At 38.7% G+C, this 27,309-nt stretch overlaps 1 protein-coding gene and 1 non-coding gene across 2 annotated transcripts in view; one reads left to right on the top strand and one right to left on the bottom strand.

The window, feature by feature from the left end:
* NBEA (neurobeachin) overlaps positions 1 to 27,309 on the bottom strand; it is a 685,423-nt gene that overhangs the window by 284,840 nt on the left and 373,274 nt on the right. The gene's annotated exons all lie outside the window — the stretch shown is intronic.
* On the top strand, positions 11,413 to 11,519 carry LOC111822291 (U6 spliceosomal RNA). Its single transcript, XR_002825578.1, has one exon. It is a non-coding gene; the product is annotated as a U6 spliceosomal RNA (small nuclear RNA).

Raw genomic sequence — 27,309 nt, 5'->3', positions numbered from 1 at the left:
AAAATGACAAGGAATGTGCGACTTTTCTCTGTGTCTGTCGTGAGGGACGAAGAAGCGCAGGAGAACCGTCGTCCATGTTCCATTGGCCCATCTTTGTGGTTGCCATCTTATCCCCTCACGTAGCAGAGAGATAGATAGCCCCTACTGGCTATCCACCACGTTGGTTTAATAGACAAGTGACCGAGTACATGACACATCTCACTGGAAGCCATTCCTTCCCCAGAAGGACAGAACTAGCTTAAGCTGAGATTTGGAAAAACTCGATTCTGACTCACGGCAGCCCTGAGTGTGTCAGAGTAGAACTGCTCCATAGGGCTTTCAGTAGAAATAATCATTTGGAAGTAGGCGACCAGGCCTTTCTTCTGAGGTGCTTTTTTCATACCAGACACACACACATAGACCTGCCGTACACTGAAAACCACGGACACTGTTCTGACCCTTTGCCTGCATATTCCTGAGCGTTTCTTCCAAGGTCGTCCTTCGCTGACACTGCCATGTTCTCTAACACAGCGTCGCATATTATATCTGGTTATTTAAATTACAGATTGATTAGCCTGGTGAAGCCCTTTCTGCCTCTGACAGGGTACTCTGGCGTTCTGGCAATGTGAAGACAGTCACACAGCCACGCTCTAGTCCTCCGTCTAGTCTTTCATGCCAGCTCGCTCCTTCACCAGGCGACATCTGCGCCGGGGAGGAGAGTGAGCTTCCTAGCCAGGACTTCACAGAGAGCACTGGGGGCGTCTCAGTACTGAATTTGTGCATATCCTGGGGAGGAGCTGTCGTGACTGAGGACTCCCGACAGATCCTCTGAAACACTGAGGGTTCACGCTGGAGGGACACAGCGACTGGTGAGACAATCTGAACCGAGCAGGATTTCCAGGTGACTGCAGAGACACTGCAGGTGAAAACAGCAGGCATTGTTAAAACCTACGTTGGGCTGCACTGTTGTTGCCGTCCCGGGGTGCCGTCGAGTCAGTGCTGACTCACAGCGACCCCATGGACAACAGAACGAAACCATGCACGGTCCTGTGCCATCCTCACTACCCTTGTTAGGCTGCACTAGTTGTACTCATTAATGAGGAAAATTTTCTTAGCAACCAAATCATACATAAAAAGGAAGTGGGTAGGACAATTAACATTTGATCTAAAATTTTGTCCCCAGTGTGGGTACTTATTTTCATCTGAGTAATGATCTATCTAGTCCCTGGGTAATGCAAACGGTTAAGCACTCGACTACTCGCCGAAAGGTTGGCAATTAGAACCCACCCAGAGGTGCCTTGGAAGACAGGCCTGGCAATCTGCTTTTGAAAGGTCACAGCCTTGAAAACACTGTGGGGCAGCTGTACTCTGCACAACAGCTCCCTAACTTGTCGCTTGTCAGCGCCGCTCCGGGGTCCTCCCCTGCAGCTCCTGCCACCTTCTGTTTTCCTTTCCCCGACTGTTTACTGCAGTGACAATACCCTTTACTTCTTGGGGTCACTTTTGCTCCTAATTTACTTTTTTATCAGAAAGAGGCAAAGGTAGCAACAATTGTTGGAGTCTGATAATACAATCTGATAATAAAATCTTAGTCACATAACATGAAAAGTAAAACCTTTATGCAGAAAATAAACCACACAAGTAAACTATTAGCCTATTAACAGCGAGCTTTGGCAAACCAAAGTTAGAGGCGGCATGTTTACATTGTAAGGTTGAGGGTGGATGCAGTCTATTTTATCAATGGCAGGGCAAATTGTTAACGAGGAAATCATTCTATCCTTAAAATAAGTAATGTTACACAGAGCTTGTAAGCTTTTTTTTCTCTTTTTGAGTGGTGCAGAAAGAAAAATCCGATAGGAGATTGATTGTTGTCTTACTTGATTCTTTAATTTGCTTTTTATTTTGTTTTACTCAGAGAAAGCAGTCTTCTTAGAACAACAACAAAATTTCAGCTCTCTCCTTTTTCCTTCTAGGAGCAACACGACTCCCTGTAGGCCTGCTTTTCTGGTTTCTGAAAAGAGAAAGTGGTTTTTGCAGTCTTTTGGGGATCATTTCCAATGTGAGAATGATAGAGGGAAAAACTAGCCCGTGTGCTTCAGCCACGTTCAGTAGGTCACTCTAAGACACGGAACAGCTATGTTCAATGTGCTGTAGAGGAAATCGGGCTCAATTATCACAAACATGGATTTAAAATGTTTTTAAGATCTGAATCTCAGCTAAAAGAAGAAGAAGAAGACAAGGAGTTGCATGTCCAGTAAGGGCAGCGGCGCTGAGTTCTGGGGGGCTCCTGGGTCCAGGCCTATGGAGGACCAGCACCCCCGAGAGCACTGCCTGCTCATTTCCTGTCGAGGCTGACTTTCCCACAGGGGTCACCAGGTGTGACCCTGCACAAACGATCTGGTTGGGGTGAGTGGAAGGGATTTAATGGTGGAACAGTTTAAGGGACAATTTAGTATACTTTTCTCCTTTATAAGGCTGAAAAAGTCTTCCAACATCCTGAACAATTAAACAGGGGCCAGGGCCGGAGAGTGGCCAAGAGAGATCGTTTCCAAAGAGAAAAAAAGAAAGCAAGCTTCATCCACTGAGCTCTCCAACCCCACACGATCTGCAAATGTTGAACTGTATTTTCATCCTTCGTCTTTGCGTCTTTAACAACTATTCTTCAGATTTGGCCTTTTTTGGCAACAGCATACAAAGCTTTTAGAATTCATATATGTTCTCCCCCTCCCTTTTTTTTCTTCTTCTAGGAGAGCTAGCCTCTCAATTTAAAGCAATCTTAGGGCAGAAATAATTACTTTAATCTTAATTAACAAAATTGTAAAATTACCTGTGAAACATCTAATTCTATACAGCAATTATCCCCCTTGAATAAAGCAGACATTCTTTCATCCTAATAATTACTGCTAGTATGAATAGGCTTTAATATTTTTAGAAATTGTAATTAAAAATTCTTCCCTATCAGATGTTAGAAATGGATTACTATAAGAAATCCCACAGAAAAGAACTTACCTAACTTTGAGAAAGACCCTTATGCTCAACTGCACAATTTTCAAATATCTTTAAAATTATGTCTATCCCTGCAAAGTCAATGTTTTTTAAATCTCATGAGATATTTTATATAAACAATGTCTCATTAGTTACGTAACATTTACAAGCCTTGTATTATTTATAATGATTAAGTTCATGATCTCCACTACAGCCTTTTCTAAGCCTCATTCCTTCCCTTAGAAAATGGGGTGGTAAAGCCCACTCCACTACACCGCTGTCGGGAGCGTGCGAAGCGTCGAGCACGGGGCCTGGCATGTCTGAGCAAACCCTCAGTAATCCTAGCAGCAGCAGGAAGTGTAACTGGTCATGGGTTCAAATCCCTGCCCTGCCACTCCTTAGGTATATGACAGCTTTTCTGAATATTAGTTTTCAGACCAGGCCCTGTAGGGAGTAATAGTTCTTATTAAAGCCCTTTGCTTAGTGCTTGCTACAGCCCATCAATACAATTTTATCCACTGTTATGCAGCTAAAGGTATATACTTTTGCATTTCTATTTAAAATAAAAAAAGAGTCCCTGGGTGGTGCAAATGGTTAAGTGCTCAACTAGTAACCAAAATCCACCCAGAGATGCCACGGAAGAAAGGCCTGGAGATCTGGCTCTGAAACATCACAGCCTTGAAAACCCCATGTGCTCACCATGAGCACAGTTCTATTCTGTACACATTGAGTCACCATGAGCTGGAGTGGATTATCAGGCACTGGGGTTGGTTTCAGGTTTGGATCAAACTAAAGCAGTCAAGTTTTCCAGAACAGGTATATTAAGATACCTGTTTTTAAGGGCCTAACATTTTTTAATGAGAAAGTTACTGAGGTGAGGGACACTGAAGTGGGTGTCTTATTCAGATTGTCAGGGCCCAGCGTGCCCTGTTTCCCATACCACCACCCTTCCTGCGTTACTTGGAAGCTCTACGCCAGACAGACGATCCTCTTACTTCTGTGCTATTCCTCTCATTACAATGTTCATGCTTGTATATGACCGGCGCTTGAACACACACTGTTCTGGGCTATGTTTCTAAAGTTTATTTCGCACCGCACGCCATTCTTCTTTGCTAGATCTCAAGTGTCCATGTAATACCTCATGCGTTTACACCTTGACTGTCTTACCAGACTGTAAACAACATAGGTCAGGGTATCTCTGATGCAGCTTTGCATTCCCACAGTATTTAAGACAGGTTTGCGCACAATAAACCCCAGACCCTTTGCCATCAAGTCGACTCGGATTCATAGCGACCCTGTAGGAGAGAGCAGAACTGCCCCACAGGGTTTCCAAGGAGCAGCCGGTGGATTCGAATTGCTGTCCTTTTGGTTAGCAGCCGAGCTCTTAACCACTGCGCCACCAAGGCTCGGCCGTGCATAAAAGGTACACAGTGTTTGCTAGTTTGATGGTTCTCCCATGGTATTTTAGTCTAATAAAATTAGATTTAACTTTGAAAAACCATTATGACGGAGACAACAGTCTTCAGCACCAGAGCAAAGCTGCTAAGTATAAACATGCCTATGGATTTCAGGAAAAACCTCTAAAGCCTGTTCTTGTTCTCGCTCACACACACCATGTGGGCTGGAAGTAGCTCTCAAACCACTGACAATGGTTCTTCAAGTCTCCTTCTCTTAGCGGCTTATCATCCCTTGGTAGGAGGTAATGATTTGCCAGTAAACATACATAAACCCGAATAGGAAAATGCAACAGTGAATTAAGAACATGGTGATAATTCAGTCTGCCTTTGTGAGGTTTGCCTCAGGCTATGTAATCATCTCAGTCATCAAATGAAAGCTGGCCCATTTGTGTTTAATTCTTTCTGATATTTATCAGGCATGCGAAAGAAAAATGTTTCCATCTTAAAATAATGTTATCTAACACATTTGCTTTTAAACTAACGGAGAAGTATGCTTATTAGTTTCACAGTTAATTTTCTATTTACAAAAAGCCTCTACTTTGTGGAAGCTTTCAATTTTATGTCCATTCAGAAAACAACCAAACCTCACCCTCTCCATCTTGGTCCTTTTCTTATAAACGTTGGTCCTTAAAAATATAAGGTCATCTTAAAACATAATTTTCTCTTCCTGATTTCTAGTTGGAGCCCTGGTGGCACAGTATTTGTCATGCAAATGGTATTATGATAATAAGGGGAAAAAGAAAAGACAAGCACCCATTAGCTCCACACCCATACAGAGACCTTTCCATGATCTTTTTACCTCCTAGTTCTTATTAATGTAGATAAATATTTTCTTAACTGTAGTCACAATAGAGGGATCATTTTATAATTATTATAAAATCAGAAGCTAAAAATAACTAATTTTGTATTGATTTTTAGAGTTCAAGTATAAAATGTTCCTCTAAAGGGTGGCAAAACACGTGATTATATAATTTAAAAATATTTAGGTACTCACTACGAAATTTACAACTCAGTTATTAGAGTTATATTTAAATTAAACTTTATCTGAAAATGTAATGTTTGAATTCTGTTCACATTTCAAAGTGGTTTTAAAATACTGTTTCTCCTAAATTAGATAATATTCTTGCAAAAATTTTACTTTTATTTTGACTCAGTTTTCAAAATGTTTAAAATATAAACAGTTCATGTGAATTTAATAAACAGGACTTTTGAAAAAAGCTCCAAGATTTGCTTTACACATCTCATATTTACAGATGGACAGTTGCTACTCAGTATTTAACAATTTCATATTTCCTCTCTTACGTCAAGGCAGCCTGTATGCTTACACCAATGACACAAAAACATGACCAGAAAACTCCGGGCACAGTTCACAATTCACCAATCCATAGTCCATCGATTTCACCTTCAACAGAAGTTTTTCTGAATCTAACAATAAGTAATGAGCATAAAATGATGGAATTCACTGACAGTAAATGACCCTTGCCTGTCCTAAAGCATTTTGTTTCTAAAGCAATAGACAGCTCGATTGATTAGGGAACTACTGAGAGATGGAAATAACCCCGGTAAAGTAGGTGGGACCTTTTCCTTCCAGTTGTCTCAAAATAACCAGTATCCTTGGACAGACACTATTAACAAATAGTTTACAGCGTGTCCCGCGGAGAAAGACTCAATTAGCTGTGACGTTCAGGTGCTCCGTTGAAGAGTTTTCTACAGAAGTGGAAATCTCAGTAAATAAAACTGTTTGGTTTTCTCAAACGCAGCATTTCCCAAACTCATCTCACCGTATAATATTTCTTTCAGTTAATACTTGTTGACAGTCCTTGCCTGTCACACTTCAGACTGGTTATCAGGGCGGCTGTGCTTCTTCACTTGGGGACATTCACTGGACACCTACCAGGAGCCAGGCACTGGTGAGCATGTCAGCTCACTCCCTTCCCGCAGGACGGAGATGGCTCTGCCTGGATCACTGCCATAGTCCCAGCGCCTAGAAAGAGTGCTCATCATGGTGACTGTCGTGAGTGACTGCCATGTTCTAGTAACAGTGTTAGGAGTCGATGAAACAAGGATGAGTTGGGGTATTTTCCACTTAAGAAGCTTACGGTCTGGAGGAAAGGATAAACATATAACCAATTACAATATAATGGGCAATCAATGTTTGAAAAAGTGTTTTGAGGGCACATGTGAATTCTACTGGGGCAGTCATGGAGAGAGAATGCTACAGATAAGCCCTCGGGGGCTAACCTGGGATGCATCAGGTGGATGAAGAAGGTAGAGGTACTGGCTCCACGACGCAGCCACAATGAAAAAGAATAAGCCAAAAAGCTTTCAACTCTCATTACAAACATGGCTTCTTAGTGATTTTCTCCTTTTCTTCTAAAATTGGAGTGATCCATAAATGAAGGACTGGATGGATGCATTTTGGTTCACTGAGATTTGTGATTTCTTCCATCGTTTCATTGAGCCAGATGGCACAGAGCCTCCAGGCCTGGATGAAGTTTGAGATCTCTGTTGATAAGTTTGCGCTCTGAGGTTCTTTTCCTTTGTTCTCTCTCTCAAAGTTGTGGCATAATCCTTTTTAAAATAAAACACTTTTCTTGTTCTGAATAAAAGGGCATGCCAGATGCCTCTCTTTTTGGAGACTCTCATTGAGTTAATGTTTTTTTGAGTAACTACTAGGAACCAGTCACCGTATTAAAAACAACAACAAGAACAAAAACAAACAAAAAAGCCATATTATGTTCTTTAAATGTTTAATCATTTAATCCTTTTAACAGTTACATGACATATATAATACTCAAATTTCTTAGATAAGGAATGGGAGGCTCAAGAAATAATATGCTAAGCCCGATCAGCAGATTCGGTATTCAAAAAACAAATATTTATTGAGTGTCCATTCTATAACAGGCACCAAATTTCTAGGTACTAGGGATACAGGGGGGATGAAGACACAAAAGTTCTCTGCCTGCGTAGAGCCGACATTCTCCTCAAGTGAGACACACAATAAGCAAGTAACCGAATAAGATAACTTGGGGTGATGATAAGCATTATGAAGAAAATAAACTTAATTATGGGATAGAGAATGACTAGGAATACCACACATAGCACGGTGGGGAATATCTCTATGAAAAGTAACATATGAGCAGATGTCTCAGTGACGGGAAGGATCCAGCCACTCAAAGGACTAAAAGCTTTCTAGACAGCAGGGAGAGCTAGCAGGAAAGGCATTGTGTTGGATATGAGCTGGGCGTGTTTAAGTGATAGAAAGAATGTTAGCATGGCTTGTGGTGAGGGAAGGAGAGGACCAGATGTGTTCTGAAAGTTAGGTAGGAGGGATGGTCAGTTGGTGACTTGAAGGAGTCCTTGGCAGGTTTTAAAAAAGGGGTGATAATAAAATCTGATTTACACTTTATCTCACTCTGGCTGCTGTGGGACCAGTAAGTGGTACAGGCTCAAGTGGAAGAAAAAGGACAGGTTAGGAGGCTGTTGGAGGAGTCCAAGATGAATATAATGGTGGTAGATGGTGTTAAAAATGAAGTAAAAAGGTCAGGTTAGAGATATATTTTATAGATAGAGCCAAATGACTCGCTGATTTAATAAAGGAGCAGAGGGAGGGGTATCCGAGGAAAGGTGAGGAAAACAAGGGAATGAAAAATCACTCCTAGTTGGAGCGCTGCTTCTAGTATGAAGCAGTAAGCTCCCGACAAATCAACTCTTTCACAGATAACAGCTATAATATCAGCAAACAGAAACAACAACCATCTTAGAGCTCTGGAGAGGAAACAAAAACAGGAATTTTGGAGGGGATTAAAACTGGGAGAAAGTAATCAACACAGGGCAAGTTCTCCACTTCTGAGGGGTTGTCTTGAGGGCCGCCGCAAGCATGGCAATGGCGCAAGGTGACAAATCCCCTGACAGAAAGCCTGCTGTCTTTCTGGAGAGAGGAACAACGAAGGAGCCTGGGGTAACCAGGGATGCCACAGAGTGAAGGGGGAGCCATGGGAAGGAAGTGCCTGAGAAGGGAAGTACCAAATTCTACATTTAAATGCTGTTCAAGTTCCTGGCTGACTCCTGAACCATGCAGGAATAAGCCAGACAGAAGCAGATAGAAGTGAGATCTGAGTCACAGCCCACTGTAGATATGACAGAGTTTATAGTCTGAGTCTAACCAAGTTAACTGCCTTCTAAAATGAAGTTATCGATACTCCTTAGAGGAATATAACACAATGCATAGTTTCCACGATAAAATATTCACAAAGTATAGGAAACAGTAAAAAATTACAAAGAACCAGGAAAAGATGACCCACTCTCAAGGGAAAAGAAATCAACAGATGCCAACTCCAAGATGATTCACGTGTTGAAATGATCAGACAAGGACTCTAAGGACGCTTTTATAATGAAGTAAAGGAAAATATACTCACAATAAATGAAAGACAGGAAATCTCAACAAATAGATAATATAAAAGAGAGTCAAATGGGAATTTTAGAACACCAAGGTATGACGTCTGAAATAAAGCTTTCACTGTATGGGCTTAATAGCTGAATAGGAAATAAAAGTAAAAAGTCTGTGAATTTGAACACAGATCAATAGAAATTACCCAACCTGAATAACCTAAATAAGAGGGAGAAAAAAGACTGAAAAATAAAAAGAGCCTCAGGTATCTGTAGGACGATATCAAAAGATCTACCATGCATGCAATTGCAGTCCCAGAAATAGAGAATGTAGCAGAAAAAAATATTTGAAGAATAATGGCCAAAAACTTCCCTCATTTGGAATGATATAAATGTACAGATTTAAGACGCTCAGTGATTCTCAAGAGGATAAAGAAAACCATAAGAAAACAACAGGAAGGCATGTCATAGTCAAAACTGTTGAAAATCAAAGATAAAATTTTTTTTTAAAAAAAAAAAAACCTTGGAAGTAGCTAGAGAAAAAGGACACATTACATACAGAGGAAGAACATGGCCCCAGAAAATGTAAAACAACATCTTTAAAATAATATATAATTAAATAATTAAAAAATAATACAACATCAACCCAGAATTCCATATCCACTGAATATATCCTTCAAGAATGAAGGCAAAATAGGAACATTTTCAGAAAAAGAGAAAGTAAGAGAGTTCATAGGCAAAATATCTGTACTATCAAAAATGATAAGGAAAATTCTTCAGGCTGAAGAAGACATGGTATCAGGTGGAAACTTGAATCTTAAGAAATGTACCTGGAACACTAGAAATGGTAAATATCAGGAAAATATAATTCATTATTTTCCCTCTTAATTTCTTTAACAAATATATGATTGTTAAAGCAAAATTATGACATTCTTTTGTGGGATTCCTAAAATATGCAGGAAATATAACACAAGGGATTGTGTGGGGAGGGAGGGTTGAAGGTTAATGAATCCATATGATTGCAAAGTTTCTATATTTTACATGAAACATCACACTATTAACTCTGTGTAGATTTCTGAAAAATTAAGGATGTATAAAATAATGCCTATATCAACCCCTAAACAAAATAAATTAATGCACAGGGGTACAGCTAAAAAGCCAATAGATAAAACGAAATTCTAAAAACATTCAAATAATACAAAAGAAGAGAGAAATTGGGAACAGAGAAACAAGCAAACCAAACAGAAACAGAGGAGGTACACAGAAAACAACAATTAAAATCGCAGGTCTGACCCCAATCAGACTGACAATTTTATCAAATGCGAAGACTGAACACTCCAATTGGAAGGCAGAGATCGAAACAAATTAAAACAGCAGTGTCAAACTACATGCTGTGCACAAGACATGCACTGAAAATATAAATACACCCATGGGTGGAAAGTAAATGGACAGAAAACGGATGGAACGCATAAATAATAAGCATAAGAAGCTAGAGTGGCTATATTGTCATCAGGGAAAGTATACTTTAAAATAAGGTTTATTACTAGTAATAAGGAAGGACTTTAATAATGATAAAAGTGTCCATTCTACAAAAAGACATAATATTCACAAATGTGTATTTAGCTAATAACAGAGCCTCAAAATATATGAAGCAAAACTGACAGAATTAAAGGGAGAAATAGAGAAATCCACAGTCATATTAGGAAACTTTACTACCTCTCTACCAGTAGTTGATAGAACAAGTAGACAGAAAGTTTAGTAAAGGCACAGGCAATCTCAATCACACTATCAACCACCTCGCCCTAATTTAAACTTACAAAACATTACGCTCGAAGACTGAAGAATGCATATGATTCTCAAGTGCACACACTATGTTCACCAAGATATGCCACACATATGGTCATAAAGGGGTCTTAAATTTAAAATAACTGAAATTATACAGAGTATGTTCTCCAACCACAATGGAATTGAAGTAGAAATTAATAACAATAAATATCTATGAACACCCTAAATATTTGGAAATTAAACGCACTTTTAAATAGTACATGGATTATAAAAGAAATAAAAAAGGAAAGTAGAGTGTGGTACTAGCATAAGAATCAACATATAGACCAATGGAATAGAATTGAGAGTCCCAAAATAAACCCTCACATCTATGGTCAACTGATTTTCAACAAGAGTGTCAAATCTGTCCAACGTGAAAAAGAAAAGTCTCTTCAACAAATGGTGCTGGGAAAACTGGGTATCCACAGAAAAGAATTTTACCCTTACCTCATATCATATACAAAAACTAACTCAAAATGGATCCAAGACCCAAATTTAAGAGTTAAAACTGTAAAATTCTTAGAAGAAAACATAGGTGCAAATCTTCATGACCTTGGGTTTTGCCATGGTTTCTTAAGAATGTCATCAAAAGCACAGGCAACAAAAGAAGAAAAAGAGATGAATTGGACTTCATTTAAAATTTAAAAACTTTGTGCATCAGAGGACATCAGGAGAGTGAAAAGACAACCCAAAGAATGGGAGAAAATATTTGCAAGTCATATATCTAATAAGGGTTTAATATCTAGAAATATATACAAATATACGTATATATATATATATGCTCACTTCGGCAGCATATATACTAAAATTGAAATGATACAAAGAAGTTAAGCATGGCCCCTGCCCAAGGATGACATGCAAATTCATGAAGCGTTCCATATTTTTGGAGCCCTGTTGGTGTAGTGGTTAAGAGCTTGGGTGCTAACCAAAAAGATTGGCAGTTCGAATCCACCAGCCACTCCTTGGAAACTCTATGGGGCAGTTCTACTCTGTCCTGTAGGGTCGCTATTAGTTGGAATTGACTTGATGGCAATGGGTTTGGTTTGGTTTTTGGTTATCCTACAACACAACAACAAAAAGTCAAACAACTCAATTAAAAATTGGACAAAGAACATGAATAGACCTTTCTCCAAATAACATAAATGAATGGACAGTAGTCACATGAAAAGATGCTCCACCTCACTGGTCATTAGGGAAATGCAAATTAAAACCATAATGAGATACCACTTCATACCCACTAGAATGGCTGTTAACAGAAAAATGGACACTAACAAATGTTGGTGGGGATGTGGAAAACTGGAACCTTGTGGAAAATGATGCAGTCACCGGGGAGAACGATGTGGTGGTTCCTCAAAAAGTTAAACATAAAGTTATATAGAGTTAAACATGGAGTTACCAAGTGAATTACTTAATATGGCCCTTGTAGCCATAGTCTTTGTAACTCCCACCAAATGACTGGGTAGGAATATGCAAATGAGGTGCTTGTGGCCCACCAAGGGGATTGGATAGCTTGCTAATAATGTAAATAAGGTGCATGGCACCCTTGTTGGGGTGGAACCATGCAAATAAGATGTATGGAACCCTAATGAGGGGATTGGTCCATTCTGTCATCCTGTTAAGCTTAAAGGGAGGCACAAAGAGAGACAGGAGCTGTAACACAGAAGACAGGGAGAGACAGTAGTGCAGCAATAGCCAGAGCGGCACTGGCATGAGACAGCGGCTGTGGAGCTTGCCAGCCCATGAGCTAAGAGTTGTAACCCTTGCCTGAGAAGGCCCTCGGCAGGGCCTGGTGGCAGCAAGGCCCCCAGCAGGGCTCGGTGGCTGAAGGCCCCCAGAGGAGCCTGGCAGCAGAAGGCCCCCAGCAAGGCCTGGCCGCTGAGGGAAAGAAGAAGCTGACCTGATTGAAGAACTGCATCCTGAGTTATTCCTGTTACTGCCAAGTTATTCTGATCCTGAGTTGTACCCTGTTACTTTCCTAATAAACCTCGTAATAGTAAGTACGGTTTGTGAATTCTGTGAGACGTTGCTGGGAATCATGGAACACAAAGACGGGAGGGAGAGTAGTGAGGGGAAGACAGGTAGTTGATGTTAGAAATGATGGAGTGGTACAACAGTTTGGAAAAGTTGGACATTTGGGACATCTTTAACCTCAGCCTCATAGGAACCAGCTTTATGCTGATCATTGTAAAAGTAATTATTCATTTACCACGTGACCACCAATTTCACTCGTAGGTGTATGCCAAAAGAATTGAAAGCAGGGACTCAGGCAGACATCTGTACCCCAATGTTCACTGTAGCATTATTCACAGTAGTCAAAAGGTGGAAAACAATCCACATGTCCATCAATGGATGAATGCAAAAACTGAATCCGGGACATAAGTACAATGGAATATTATTCGGCCATAAAAAGAATGAAGTTCTGATACATGCTATGACATGGATGAACTTTGAAAACAATATGTCCAGTGAAATAATCCTGACACAAAAGGACAAATATTGTATGAATCCACTTACATGAAATATATGTTGTTGTTGTTAGATGCTGGCAAGTCAGTTCTGACTCATAGCGACCTTATGTACTATAGAACAAAACACTGCCTGCTCCTGTGCCATCCTCACAAAAGTTGTTCTGCTTGAGCCCATTGTTGCAGGCACTGTGTCAAACCATCTTGTTGAGGGTCTTCCTCTTTTTTTGCTGACCCTCTACTTTACCAAGCACGATGTCCTTCTCCAGGGACTGATCCCTCCTGATAACATGTCCAAAGTATGTGAGACGTAGTCTCGCCATCCTTGCTTCTAAGGAGCACTCTGGTTGCACTTCTTCCAAGACAGACTTGTTCGTTCTTTTAGCAGTCCATGATATATTCAATATTCTTTGCCAACATCACAATTCAAAGGCATCAATTCTTCTTTGATCTTCCTTTCTATCACCAAGACCGTATTTTTCAACTACGGATCCTTTTTCTTCGGTTCCAACTTTCACATTCCAATGGCCAGTAATTATCAATTTATCCTGATTGCATGTTCGATCAGTTTCAGACTGCAGAAGTTGGTAAAAATCTTCAGTTTCTTCATTTGGCCTTGGCGGTTGGTGGGTGAATTTGAATAACAGTCCTATCAACTGGTCTTCCTTGTAGGCACATGAATACTGTCCTCTCACTGACAGCGCTGCACTTGGGACAGATCTTGAAATGTTCTTTTTGATGATGAATGTGATACCATTCCTCTTCGTGTTGTCATTCCCAGCACAGTAGATCATACGATTGTCTGATTCAAAATGGCCAACACCAGTCCATTTCAGCTCACTAGTGCCTAGGATATCAATGTTTATGTGTTCCAGTTCATTTTTGACGACTTCCAATTTTCCCAGATTCATACTTCGTACATTCCACGTTTCGATTATTAATGGATGTTTGCAGCTATCTTTTCTCATTTTGAGTCATTCCACATCAGCAAATGAAGGTCCCGAAAGCTTGACTCCATCCATGTCATTAAGGTGGACTCTACTCTGAGGAGGCAGCTCTTCCCCAGTCGTATCTGGGGTGACTTCCAACCCAAGGGGCTTATCTTCTGGCACTACATCAGACAATGCTCTGCTGCCATTCATAAGGTTTCCACTGGCCAATCTTTTAGACGTAGACTGCCAGGTCCTTCTTCCTAGTCTGTCATAGTCTGGAAGCTCCACTGAAACCTGTCGCCCAAAGGTGACTATGCTGGTATTTGAAATATCAGTGGCAAAGCTTCTAGTATCACAGCAACATGCAAACCACCACAGTAAGACAAACTGAAAGACACATGGTGGACAAGTTAATATATGTAATATAAAATATCTGAAGAGGATTTGTAAGAAATAAGAACTTACTGATGTTCTAGTTTGACAATCAAAAATGGAAATAAGATCTTCAATTAACACAGGCAAATTCCTTGATCTCACTTTTCCAGATGTTTTAAGTGTAGTTCTTACAAGAATCATGGGAGAATAGAAATTTCTCTTTTGATATTCCTTCATGTTCATGTTGCTACAATTGTTATTTATTTTTCCACACACTCCCATGCATCTATGATTCTTATTTTTATATATACTCGTATAAACTAATCATCATGATCTGACTTTAGCATACATGCACATTTTTCTTTTAATCAAAGCTTGTTGTTGTTAGCTGACTTCGAGTTGGTTCCGGCTCATAGCGAACCCATGTACAACAGAATGAAACACTGCCCTGTCCAGCACCACCCTCACAACAGTTGTTATGCTGAGCCCATTGTTGCAGCCACTGTGTCAGTCCATCTCGTTGAGGGTCTTCCTTTTTTTCGTTGACCTTCTACATTACCAAGCTTGATGTCCTTCTGCAGGGACTGATCCCTCCTGATAACAAGTCTTTCTGAGGAGCATTCTGGCTTTACTTCTTCCTAGGCAAATTTGCTTGTTTTTCTGGCAGTCCATGGTATATTCAATATTCTTTGCTAACACCATAATTCAAAGGCATCAATTCTTCTTTCTTCTTCCTTATTCATTGTCCAGCTTTTGCATGTATATTAGGTGATTGAGAATTCCATGGCTTGGGTCAGGTGCGCCTTCATCCTCAAAGTGACATCTTTGCTTTTTAAAACTTTAAAGAGGTCTTTTGCAGCAGATTTGCCCAATGCAAAGCTTAGTGTTGAATTAATATGAGTTAAATACGAAAACAGGGTGAACTTGGAGAATGTATAGCTAATTTGTACACTTTAAATCACCCTCATTATTCACAAAGTCTTTCTTTCTGAATTATGTCTCCCTTTTTACATCACTCCCTTTATAGTCATGCTAACAGGCAAATAAGTACAATTTTAAGTTCCCTCATCGGTACAACATGAATGCAGTCATGAAGAAAGGAAGGCTAGGCACACCCTTCCAGTTAGTTATTGTCTCCAGAAACCTTTAAACTACACATAAAGTCTTGTCAGGGCGTAATACAAGGGATTTAATACTTTTCAGTTAAGTTTCAGGAATAAAACCATTGCTCCTACTCAATTAGACACTTCTGTATACAACAATATCAACAAAACAACAATATGAACACTGGACAACATAAACTTAACAAGATAGAAATAATACAATCTGAAAATCTCTAAGAAACGTAGTATTTAAGAATTACAAAGTGGTGATTCCTTTGCTACTGTGATAAAAACTAAACAATTTTCTAAACAATATCTTTAAAGACCGGGCATGTTAAGTACGAGTACCTACTAGTTCCTATTAGTGCAGGTGTCCGCCATCGGCCTTTGTTTTCAGGATGTTTACAATCACTAAAATAAGCATTAAGACCAGCATCCCCACTCCCTACTGCACAAGAATCTGTTTTTCGGAACTGAAGCCTTCCACTTACCTCTGGTAACTCTGACAGATAACATTAAGTGGCTTTGTTCCTTTTCTTTGCAGGGATCAATTCTTTAATACTTGTTTACTCTAGTATTTTAGCAAACATCACAATTCCACCAGTTACTAGTCTGGGGAAGGAGAGGGAAATCCACTTACTGCATTTAGGATCTTTCACAAAATGTCAATAGAAAGAAAGTGTTGTTAAGGCCCATATCTTCATTTCTGAGGAATTAGAAAAGACTCAAAATATATCTATCCTGAGTGCCCACCATATTCATTTTGATAAAGAAAGATATCACAACTGAATATGTCTTAAGTCTACAAACTTCTTTTTTTTTTTTAACATTCCGCAAACTTAAGTCCTTTGCTCACAGCTGTTAGAGATGTTGCTGCATTTTCCTTTTGAATATTCGAAAATATTTAAGTCAATTTACTTTTGATGCAAAAATTGAATACATCGAATGTAAGAGCAGCTAGTATGATTAAAATTGTAGTTATGTTTTCTGATTCACTTGGATCATGGAAATACTGAACAATTATTAGCTTACAAGAAAAGAACCTGCAATTCACAGAGTTTAGTATTTCCTTGGGACTGTTTGACTGAAACTAGAAGTATAAGTACACACAAATTAGAAGCGATAAATGAATGCTGTCACATCCAATAAAACAACAATTTTTAAAAATCACAATATAAATCAATATTAGATAGTCATCTTAAAAATGTTACACCAATGTAAATTTTAAAACAAAAACTACATATCAGAGTATTGAGTGCTACCTATCTGTGTGTGTGTGTGTGTAAGTATACATACACAGAAACCACACAAAAGATACAAACCATAAAAATGATTAGAGTACAAGTTATTTATTGGAAAAAATTTTACCCTTTGCCACAAAAAAATACTAAAGAAAATGAACTAAGGTAGAATAATAAAATTAGTATACTCAGCTAGCAGTTGAACCATTTATAAAAAGGACCATTTTATCTGAGCTCTTTTCTTTTTCAAAATCCAATAAACTGCCATTATATTCCTTTTAAATGGTTCCATTACAAGGATTTTATAACAACAGCCTAATCTCTTGATAATTATAATAAATGCTTGTAATCAAAGTAGGAACCATTTAAAATAAGGAAAGAGAAAGGCTGTTTTCCATCAAACTCATTGTAGTTCTGTGACCTTTCAAGCAAGCATTTGGCTACAATACAGCTTTCTATCCAATCTTGTTCAAATAAATATTTAAGAAAACACTAGATCAATGATGATTTGGATTGAGGTATTTTAATAGCTTTTGTTTAAGAATCTTAGATTGTGTTAACATTAGAATAAAGGGACATCTTTGCTTAGAGTACAAATTTCTAGAACGTAAGTGATAAATTATTTCATCAGAGATGTAGTATTTCCTTCAGGGGAGAAAAAAGCAATAGTTATTTTAGAAAACTATACTCTATCCTGATGAGCTATTCATAATGCCATGTCTTTGAGGAAGTATTATTTTCCTAGAGGACAGCACATCTCAACACAGAAGTTGGGACTCTATTTGCTTGAATAAAGAATGATTTCCAGAGATCATATAAGTGACTGAAGGCTGATAAAATTACGGGAAATGACTCTATGTGATCAGAATGACTTTCATCTGCATTTTGTTAGACCAGGCATTGATTTCACATTTCAGCTGTGAACAGCAAGAGGCCAGCTGTGGTCAGAGTAGGCGAAAACTGTGAACCAGGGTTACACTAGAGGAAGAATTGCTAAAAAAAAAAAAAAAAAAAGGCACACTTCTTAATAAGTCTTAGCACAAAATCTACTCTTTCTAAATGTTTGGAGAAATATATATAGAGAGAGAGGTTCCACAAACTGTCGAAGTGGTAGGTTTAATTTATGACAAAATGAAATCTTTGAGCTCAGTTGTGGGAAAAAACAGAATTATGAGGAGAAAATAAACAAAGGGAAGAAAAATATAAAATATACTGGCTTCAAGGCAGAAACAACTACATTCTGCTTGGTATTCCCAGATGTGCTAAGAGGAAATTTATGACAGCGCACTGAAAAGCAAGATTCCCTTCGAGAGACCTTTCACATTTCTCTAACTAAGCACAGTCATTGAAAGTGACCTTTATCCAAACCCTTCACAGTGGGCTTAAAATGATCTAAAATGATTGCCAGATATTCCTTAAATAACATTACTTAACTAAAAGTCATTACCCAGGGGCAATATTAAGGCACTGGCAAGTAAATACTGATCTATTTTCAGCAAAATATAACACAGGCTTCATGAAAAATTGATAACATTAAATATCTTTGTCAAAAAGCTAGCACAATACAAATCATCTTAGTTTTTCAGGGTTGGTAACAGTTTCAGGAACGGCAGGAAATCTACGCTTTTCACACTCAAGGCGTCTTACTTGCAACTTAATGGCGAAAACCATTATTGACAAAGAATCTAAAAAATACTTGGTTTAACACATAAAACTGTATAAGAAGTGTTATTCCCAGAGCTTTTCAAAAAGTACATTTTAATTAAGTAAACTAAATTTTTATATTTGTCAAGTGTAGTAAATTTCAGAAAATTAATAGATTTATTTACGTAGTGATTCCTCCTGTTGTCAAAATAAGTCTACACAATTTTGTGACGCCTACCTTTCCTCTCTTATTATGTCAAGTGTAACATCAAAGGTTATTTGGTAGATTAGGGATGAAGGGGTGGGTAAATCATAGACCAAGAATTACCGATACTTGATTTAAAAGATATATACTTGTGGATTCTAAAATTGAAAAAAACTTCCATTTATTTCATAATGCATTTCTGTCTCAGCTAGCAAAAACTGGACACACTCCAGGGGAAAAAGATTTTGCTCTGTTAAGAGGATGATTAGTTCAGTAAATCATGGCTTTCAGATAAAGATGATTACTGTATCTCCTTGATGGGAAAGGAGAAGGGTATAGGAGGTTCATTTCACCACAAAGTAATTATGCTGAGCCAGAACGTAACCATTGATCATGGCTGAAAGATGACACTCACTGTTAGTCAAGGGAAACTGCTACTCAGATGCTCCCACTGAGATCAATACACATGCTTTTTTTTTTTTTTTTTTTTTTGTCTTAGCAGAAAGTAATTATACGACAGAAAGTTCACAATCAATACCTTTTCAGGCTATACCTTAAAGTCAGCTGTATAGGCGTGAAGGTATGGTACTGTCAGCTGTCACTGAGGTCTACCCCATTAAATCCAAATTAAGCCTGTTTCTCTGTGCTGTTAATAAAAGCTTCTCCAGTGTTATTTCAAATCCTCAACACTCTGCACCGTTAGAAATAAGAAAGTGTCGTCAGGTTTCGTTTTCGTTTTTGCTTTTTTGGTGCTAAAGTCACCATATTGACCACCTAACAACGTAGGAGAGTTGTCGTTATTAACCCGTTAGTATTTCTCAAGTAAATAAATGCTAGGGAAAAAAAAAAACAATCAATGTCTACTCAGTGAAACTGAGATACTTCCGGAAGCATGTTTGCTAATCTTCCAATTGAGGCTCTGACCTCCTTGGAACTTCTAAGATCCCTAAGTACAACAATCTATAATTTTCTAATGTTCAATTGAATTTTTCTCAAGAAAAACAATCCATCCAATTATGGGGTTACATCATACATGATGGCACATACGTGTATTTTATGTATATGGACAAAAAAAAGATCTAACAATCATTTGAAAATCCATCCAAATGTCAATTTGACAACTGCTTTCTGTAAGATACAGCTTAGTCTTATAAACCAATGTAATATATCAGGAAAGGCTAAAGGGCATGGAAAAATCACTACTTCAGTGAAAAAAATTTTGACATCCAATTTTCAAGCTGATTTATCAGTAGAAAGCTAAAATTGATAGTTTGCCATTACTGGGTAGCAGCCTGTCTAAGAAAGCTGTTACAAAACCTTGCATTTTGATTTAGCCACATTAATCAATACAAACCTATACTGTTTCAATTTTTAAGACGTTGATTTTATGCTACAAGTTTACTGCAGGAACATTTATCAACAATCATACAAAAACTCAATATATATTTTAAATACAGTTTCATAAAATGATCAAATAAAATTCAGCTTTATTTTCCTTTTTGGTTAATGACTGTTAGCAAATAATTATTTAATCTAGTTAACCAAAAAACTGAGGGTTTTTTTTTGGTATTTTAGAAAATAACTATTATTTTTCATCTTGACTGTTCTCAACTTTAACAAGTCCAGCATTATCTCTTAGGTTTCTCAGTTATTTAGTTCTTGTAGTAAATTATGCAGAAACTTTCTAACTACTCTAAATAATTTTAATGAAACAAAGATAAAAATTTTAAAGTGAGTGAATTATCATTTAATACAAAAAATACTTTTACTTGTTAACTAAGAGCTGAATAGGCACAGAATGACAATATAAAACACTTTGAAAGAATTTTCGACTGCACAGGAGAAATCTGCGGGCAGAGAAGACTTAACTGTTTCTGAAGTTAAAAACGTACGGATGAAAACCCTGAGAATAAAACAGTAATTTTGCTCAAGTCACCCAGCATGTTCTGGAGGACGGAGTCAAGGAGAAAAAATGAAAACCTATATGCTTTGCAAACAAAGTAAAAGTCTCTGTTGCCACACCATTAGTATTTTACGATCACTGTTACTAAAATTCTAGAGGAAATGAGCAGAAGTAAATGCTGTCATGAAATAATCCTGCCTTTAAATTTTTTCCAAAATGACGGCATTCAAGTTCAAGTTATGTATTTAATAAATACATTTACATGCTGTATAATTAGAAACATTATCTATTTTATACTTAGGAAATATATATTAAATTAAAACCTGACACACTAATGTAATTATTTATGCATACATGAAATACCAACACATTTACTGTGGATTGCTGTAGAAAATGATATAAAACACTCTGAGAAAATGGACGAGATGGGGAAATAATGTAAATTAGAGATGTCAAATGGCATTTATTAAGATCCACTTTCCACATGTGCGTGGCACTGCTGTGAATCTTAGACAAAGCCAGTTAACCCAGTACAGTCCCTGGCTGTTCAGTGTGAAACGGATAACATCAAAAGAGATTTTATTGTATTAGGCACATACCACAGATAAAATATTTCCAGGTAACATGTTAAAACAACAAAAAAAGGACTTTTGTAATGTTGTAAGCCCAGAAACATATTATCTGTATTCTTTTACCAGGTAGAAATTAAAGTAGTTAAAAGAAAAGGAGTACAAAAGCCGAATTATTACCAAAAATAAAAAATTGTAAAGCTAAAAAAAAATTTAAAAAATTAAATTACAGAATAGTCAAAAGAAGTGCTCTATGGCAATGTTTCCTTCTGTTGTAGACAGGGTCATTATGAGTTGGAACTGACTCAACAGTCCCTAACGACATGGCTAGTACGTATACCTATGTGGCACAGTGGTTAACGCTCGGCTGCTAACTGAAACATTGGCTGTTCGAACCCACCAGACGCTCCCTGGGAGAAAGATGTGGCAGTCTGTTTCCGTAAAAATTAGAATCTAGGAAACCCTATGGGGCAGTTCTACTCTGTCCTATGAGTCAGAATTGACTTGATGGCAATGGGTACAGTAAATTAATAGAGCCTAACTGCTGTACCATTTACTAATTTTTTTAATGCAGCAAAAACTCAAAAAGCTTACTTACATAACAAAAATAACACTGGTAATAAAGAAAATGTAATACAATCACTATGGGGTTTCCAATATAGGACATCTGAGTCAACACCGGCAAGAGTGTACTTTTGAAAGAGAATTAATAAAACCAAATCCGTTGTCGTCAAGACAATTTCGACTCATAGAGACCCTACAGGACAGAGCAGAACTGCTCCATAGGGTTTCCAAGGAACAGCTGGTGGATTAGAACTGCTGACCTCTGGTTAGCAGCCAAGCTCTTAACTACTGTGGCATCAAAAGAGAATGGTAATATGAAAAAGTGAATAAAATTTTCAAGTTCTGTCTGGTGATCCTCAAGAGAACTTGTGATTAACTGTGGGAAGGGTGCAATATGATATTATCTCTCCAGAAGGGTGGTCTAGTTGTAAAACGGACAAGATCGTAAATGGATAATTTTTTAAAGGCCATTTTATTATTCTAGGCTGTAGGTGGTTATGGGACATATCTAAAGTACTCTGCTTTATAAAAAAGAATAAGTAATAGAACTTTGACAACATAGGTCATAGCTGACTGTGTGAATAAATTATTACTCCCTGATGGTATGTCAGGCTTTCTGGAGATGTATTACTCTAACATTTTGGTCGTACCTAAGGAAATACCACCAGAGTGCTCCTTAGATGCGAGGATGGTGAGACTTCGGCTCGCTTACTTTGGACACATCATCAGGAAAGACCAATCGCTAGAACAGGACATCCTGTTTGGTAAAGTTGAGAATCAGTAAAAACAGGGAAACCCTCAGTGAGGTAGAATGACCCAATGGCCACCATAACGGGCTCAAACACACCAACGATCATGAAAATAGCACAGGACTAGGCAACACTTCCTTCTGTCATCCTAAGGCTGCCGTGAACCAGAGTCGACTTGACGGCAACTCACAACAACATCGCTCTTACCCACCTCAAGGATGCTACTCAATGCCTCAGAGACAGAACTTCCAGCTTAGAAAGTATTACTACAGAGACAGAGAATCCATACAGGCATGATTCTCCTACTCATGACAAACAAGTTTAGGATAAGTAAATACTCTGGATTATGACAAATGATTTAATAATAAAGCACTAATATAACACCAGTATTTTAAAATTAACCTTCAGAATTTTCATGTTTTTCTTCCTATTTTCTGACTTTTTCTTTGGTATCTCATTCAGAGGTTCTGCATGCTACCTGTCTCAGTCAAGATAGGTGTCACTTGGCCTGGGGATCAGAATCTCTGTTCTTTTCAATCCTCATCTTGGTTAGTTCTAGAAATTATCTGAGTCTCTGTGCTAGTCCAACAATCATAAGCCAACACACACCTGCCTGGCTGCTTCATCCTTATCCCAGACACAGAAGACAGTATGCATTTCTCTCAAACACACAAGAATATATTTAAACCCATAAAAAATTAGTATTTTTCTTGAAATTCTTTTCCCTATTCACCTTTAAAAATACTGATAGAAATTTTATCAACATCATTTCTGTGTGGAGGTCAACTTTTATGAATAATTTTAGCCATTTTACATTTTCCCAACTTCTACATATTCATGATTTCCTTCCATGTCTTTAAATATACAGTGAAATATGTGAGAGCTGGAACTCGACAGGACGGCCTCTTTTTCCAGGTCTCGCAAGTTTTCCGCCTTCGACAGGGTGCAGTCTTCCACTTTTCTCTCGCTCGTTTTAGTGGAAAGTACTTGCGTTCTCCTTCTCTGACAGGTTTCTGCCGTACACAGTTTCCGGCTTTCGCAGGTTTTCCTGTCGATAGCTCCGTAGCTACAGTGACGGCCTGCAGTCTCTGGGCTGGGCCACGCACCTCTCCTGGCCGAGCCAGACCCCTCACCCACCATGGGCTCCTGTGCTCCTCCAGTCTGTCTCTTCCTCCAGTCAATCTAAAAGTTTCCTTAATGGTGATCTTTCCAACCAGGCTCTTTGACAACTCCCCTGGAACTCTCTGAATTAGACACAACCTCTTCACTTGAGCATTCAGGTACTGTCCCTATCCCATCTACTCATTCCCCTTACATAATGCTATAGATAACATTGCCAAGAATGGGAATTCCAGAACACTTAATTGTGCTCATGAGGAACCTGAACACAGATCAAGAGGAGGTTGTTCAAACAGAAAAAAAAGAGATACTGAGTGATTTAAACTCAAGATAGGTGTGCGTCAGGGTTATAGCCTTTCACCATACTTATTCAATCTGTATGCTGAAGCAAATAATCTAAGAAGCTGGACTATATGAAGAAGAACTTGGCATCAGAATTGGAGGAAGACTCACTAACAACCTGCAATATGCAGATGACATGACCGTGCTTGCTGAAAGTGAAGAGGACTTGAAGCCCTTACTAATGAAGATGAAAGATTACAGCCTTCAGTATGGATTACACCTCAACATAACGAAAACAAAAATCCTCACAACTGGACCAATAAGCAACATCATGATAAATGGAGAAAAGACTGAAGTTGTCAAGGATTTCATTTTACTTGGATCCACAATCGACACCCATGGAAGCAGCAGTTGAGAAATCAAAAGACATATTGCATGGGGCAAATCTGCTACAAAAGACCTCTTTAAAGTGTTAAAAGGTGAAGATGTCACTTTAAGGACTAAGGTGCGCCTGACCTAAGCCATGGTATTTTCAATCGCCTCATATGCATGTGAAAGCTGGACAATGAATAAAGAAGACTGAAGAAGAATTGACTCCTTTGAATTACGGTGTTGGAGAAGAATAATGAATATACCATGGACTGCCAGAAGAATGAACAAATCTGTCTTGGAAGAAGTACAGCCGGAATGCTCCTCAGAAGCAAGGATGGTGAGACTTCATCTCACATACTTTGAACATGTTATCAGGAGGGACCAGTCTCTGGAGAAGGACATCATGCTTGGTAAAGCAGAGGGTCAGCGAAAGAGAGGAAGACCCTCAATGAAATGGATTGACACAGTAGCTGCAACAATGGACTCAAGCATAACAACGATTGTGAGGATGGTGCAGGACTGGGCAGTGTTTGTTCTGTTGTATGTGGGGTCGCCATGAGTCGGAACCGACTCGATGACAGCCAACAGCAACACCAGCAACGATACGGACACTCTGCCTCCTGATGAGGCAGGACTTATTCCTGGCTGACACTGTTTTATTCTCTGACTTTACACAGTATACTTTCTTCAGTTTTCCATTCTGACTGCTCTAGGAGTTCTGCCTTCCCTCACTTAAGGCCACTGAATTCAGGGAATCTTCCTAGATGGGTAATTTTGAGGAGTGCTTTACTTACCTCCTCTAAGGGCCATCCAAATCTCTCCTCTACTGAATTCTCTTAGAGTCCAATTCCCCAAATCTGTAAGGTGCTGTAAGATGTGTGGCCTGTGCAATGGGACGTAGGTCCTGCCAGATGCAGTATATTTAAGGACAGAGGGCAAAGCATGGAATTCGGAATCAGCAGCTGTTGGTCCACAGGTGGTTAAAGCTGACAGCATGAGGGGACCATGTACTGAGGTGGCAGAACTAAGTCATGTGTTCTAGCAAAAATTCATACTGACATTCAGCTCAAAACAGCCTAAATTAGGGGCTAACGTTTCCATTTTAGTTAATCATTTTCATTTTTAGTTTGACTTGGCTTATGAATGTTTAGTTCATGTTATCAAATTTAGACATTTTTATTGTTATTTAAAAGGACAATAATATGAATAGCACTTTGAAAATGTAAGCCTGTTACAAAGGTGTGGTAAGAAACAGGAGTGAATGGGAAAGGGTAACGCCTCACTGCCAGGCTTCTGGAGGAGGGAGGACAACAACTCATTTGTTCCACTGATTCATTCATTACACAGTTATTTATTGGAAATTCTTAGGTGCAATTAATTTTTTATGAAAAATATCATTTACTAGCCAAAAGGCAGGGGCCCTGGTGACCCAGTGGTTAAGTGCTCGGCTGCTAACCTGAAGGTCAGCAGTTAGAACCCACCACCAGCCGCTCCGTGGGAGAAAGATGTGGCAGCCTGGTTCCTAAAGATTACAGCCTAGGAAGCCCTGTGGAGCAGTTCTACTGTCACACAGGGTCACTATGAGTCAGAATCGCCTCGATGGTACGCAACAAGACAGCCCAAGAGGCATTATGCTACATAAAGTAATAATGAAATTATTAATTAACTTCTCATCTACTTAGTACTTGTTTCTCCTTTTATCCTGCCGGTACCTCTGACTACAAAGTAGAGGCTAAGCCTTGTGGTATCAAATGTACGTAAAACAAAGAACTACATTATTTCCTCCAAATATTAAGATAACCTGGGCAGCATTAAAAAGGAAATGGCAACCCCATGTTTATCATTCTCAGTACAACTGTGGCCGTCTGCATCCTGATTAAGCAAGCAGTGAGCTAAGAGGACAGGGAAGTCGTCCTCCTGCAGAGATTCTCGGGGACTCTGGCATCAGGACTACCGTAGAGAAAGCTGGTTATCATGTCACGAGGCTTCAGCACGAAATGACAAATCCCCAGCTAGTGCCCTGTACAGGATGCTTCCCCTCCATCTGTCACCCTGAGGTGCTCTATTGCTTGTTTCCTTTTCCCGGTGCTCTGTGACCTCGTTTTAACATTCAGCATCATATGACATGATTGCCTATTATATCTGTCATGATGACAGAATAATTGTTTTTCTTCCACTCCTCATCAATTTCGTTTTACAGCTGAGTATTAAATACAATTAGACATAGAAGAATATAATTAAAAATCAGAAAAGAAACAAACTGTTTTTAGAAACATAGAGTGACACCAGTATAATAATTAGTCAGGTAAACTAGTTGGGAGTGGGTGGAAAATAGCATTAAGCATCAAAAAGACGACATTCTTTTTATTATGAACGCCCAGTTCTGATTTAGTATCACCACAGGGGGTCATGACCTCTTAAGACTTATTTTCTTATCTGTAAAACTGAGTTGCCCTATGGAACCAGGTCTAATCTTTAGCTGGGCACTCGATGCTCCCTGATTGAATTTGAACCCTACTTGGCACTCTTATCTTCCACTGCTACCATTCTCATATTTTATTCTAGATAATTTAATGTTTCTCAAACAAGCCTGGCTGTTTGAAGTCTGTGCTACTCCTTGGGCCTGGAAAGTCTCAATATTCATCCATTTTTTTATAAAGCATACAGGCCAGTGAATGCCTCACTCAAATATGATCACATACTGCTTTGTGTTAATACTATAAGTATCTAAGTATTGGTGTGGTCTCACAAACTAGGCTGTTACTCTGTAGGTTCCGACTGATTCTTACACATTTTAGTATTTCACACAGTGCACAGCACAGTGGCCAGCTCTGCGTCACATTATAGGACAGCTGTTTAATATGTGTTAATTTGAATAGAAGATGGTAGATTTCCCTAAACGACACACTCATTCAAACATCAGCTACCTAACAAAAACAACAATGTATGTGCCAAACACACTGCTGGAGGGTAAAGGTATAGACTCAGCTTCTACTCTTGAGATGTTTACCTTTTAAAAAGTAGTTATCTAGTTTAATAATCACCCGATAGCTTCATATTATACTACCAGTCAATTTAATCACCGCATTAGTAGAGAAAAAGGAGAAACATTATATGAACACTATGATAAATACAAGGAGCCCCAGTGGCAC

The sequence above is a fragment of the Trichechus manatus genome, unplaced genomic scaffold, assembly GCF_000243295.1.
Source record: "Trichechus manatus latirostris isolate Lorelei unplaced genomic scaffold, TriManLat1.0 scaffold00153, whole genome shotgun sequence".
Taxonomy (NCBI): Eukaryota; Metazoa; Chordata; class Mammalia; order Sirenia; family Trichechidae; genus Trichechus; species Trichechus manatus.
The sequence above is the reverse complement of the archived record's forward strand: the minus strand, read 5'-3'. Positions and strand labels throughout refer to the sequence as shown.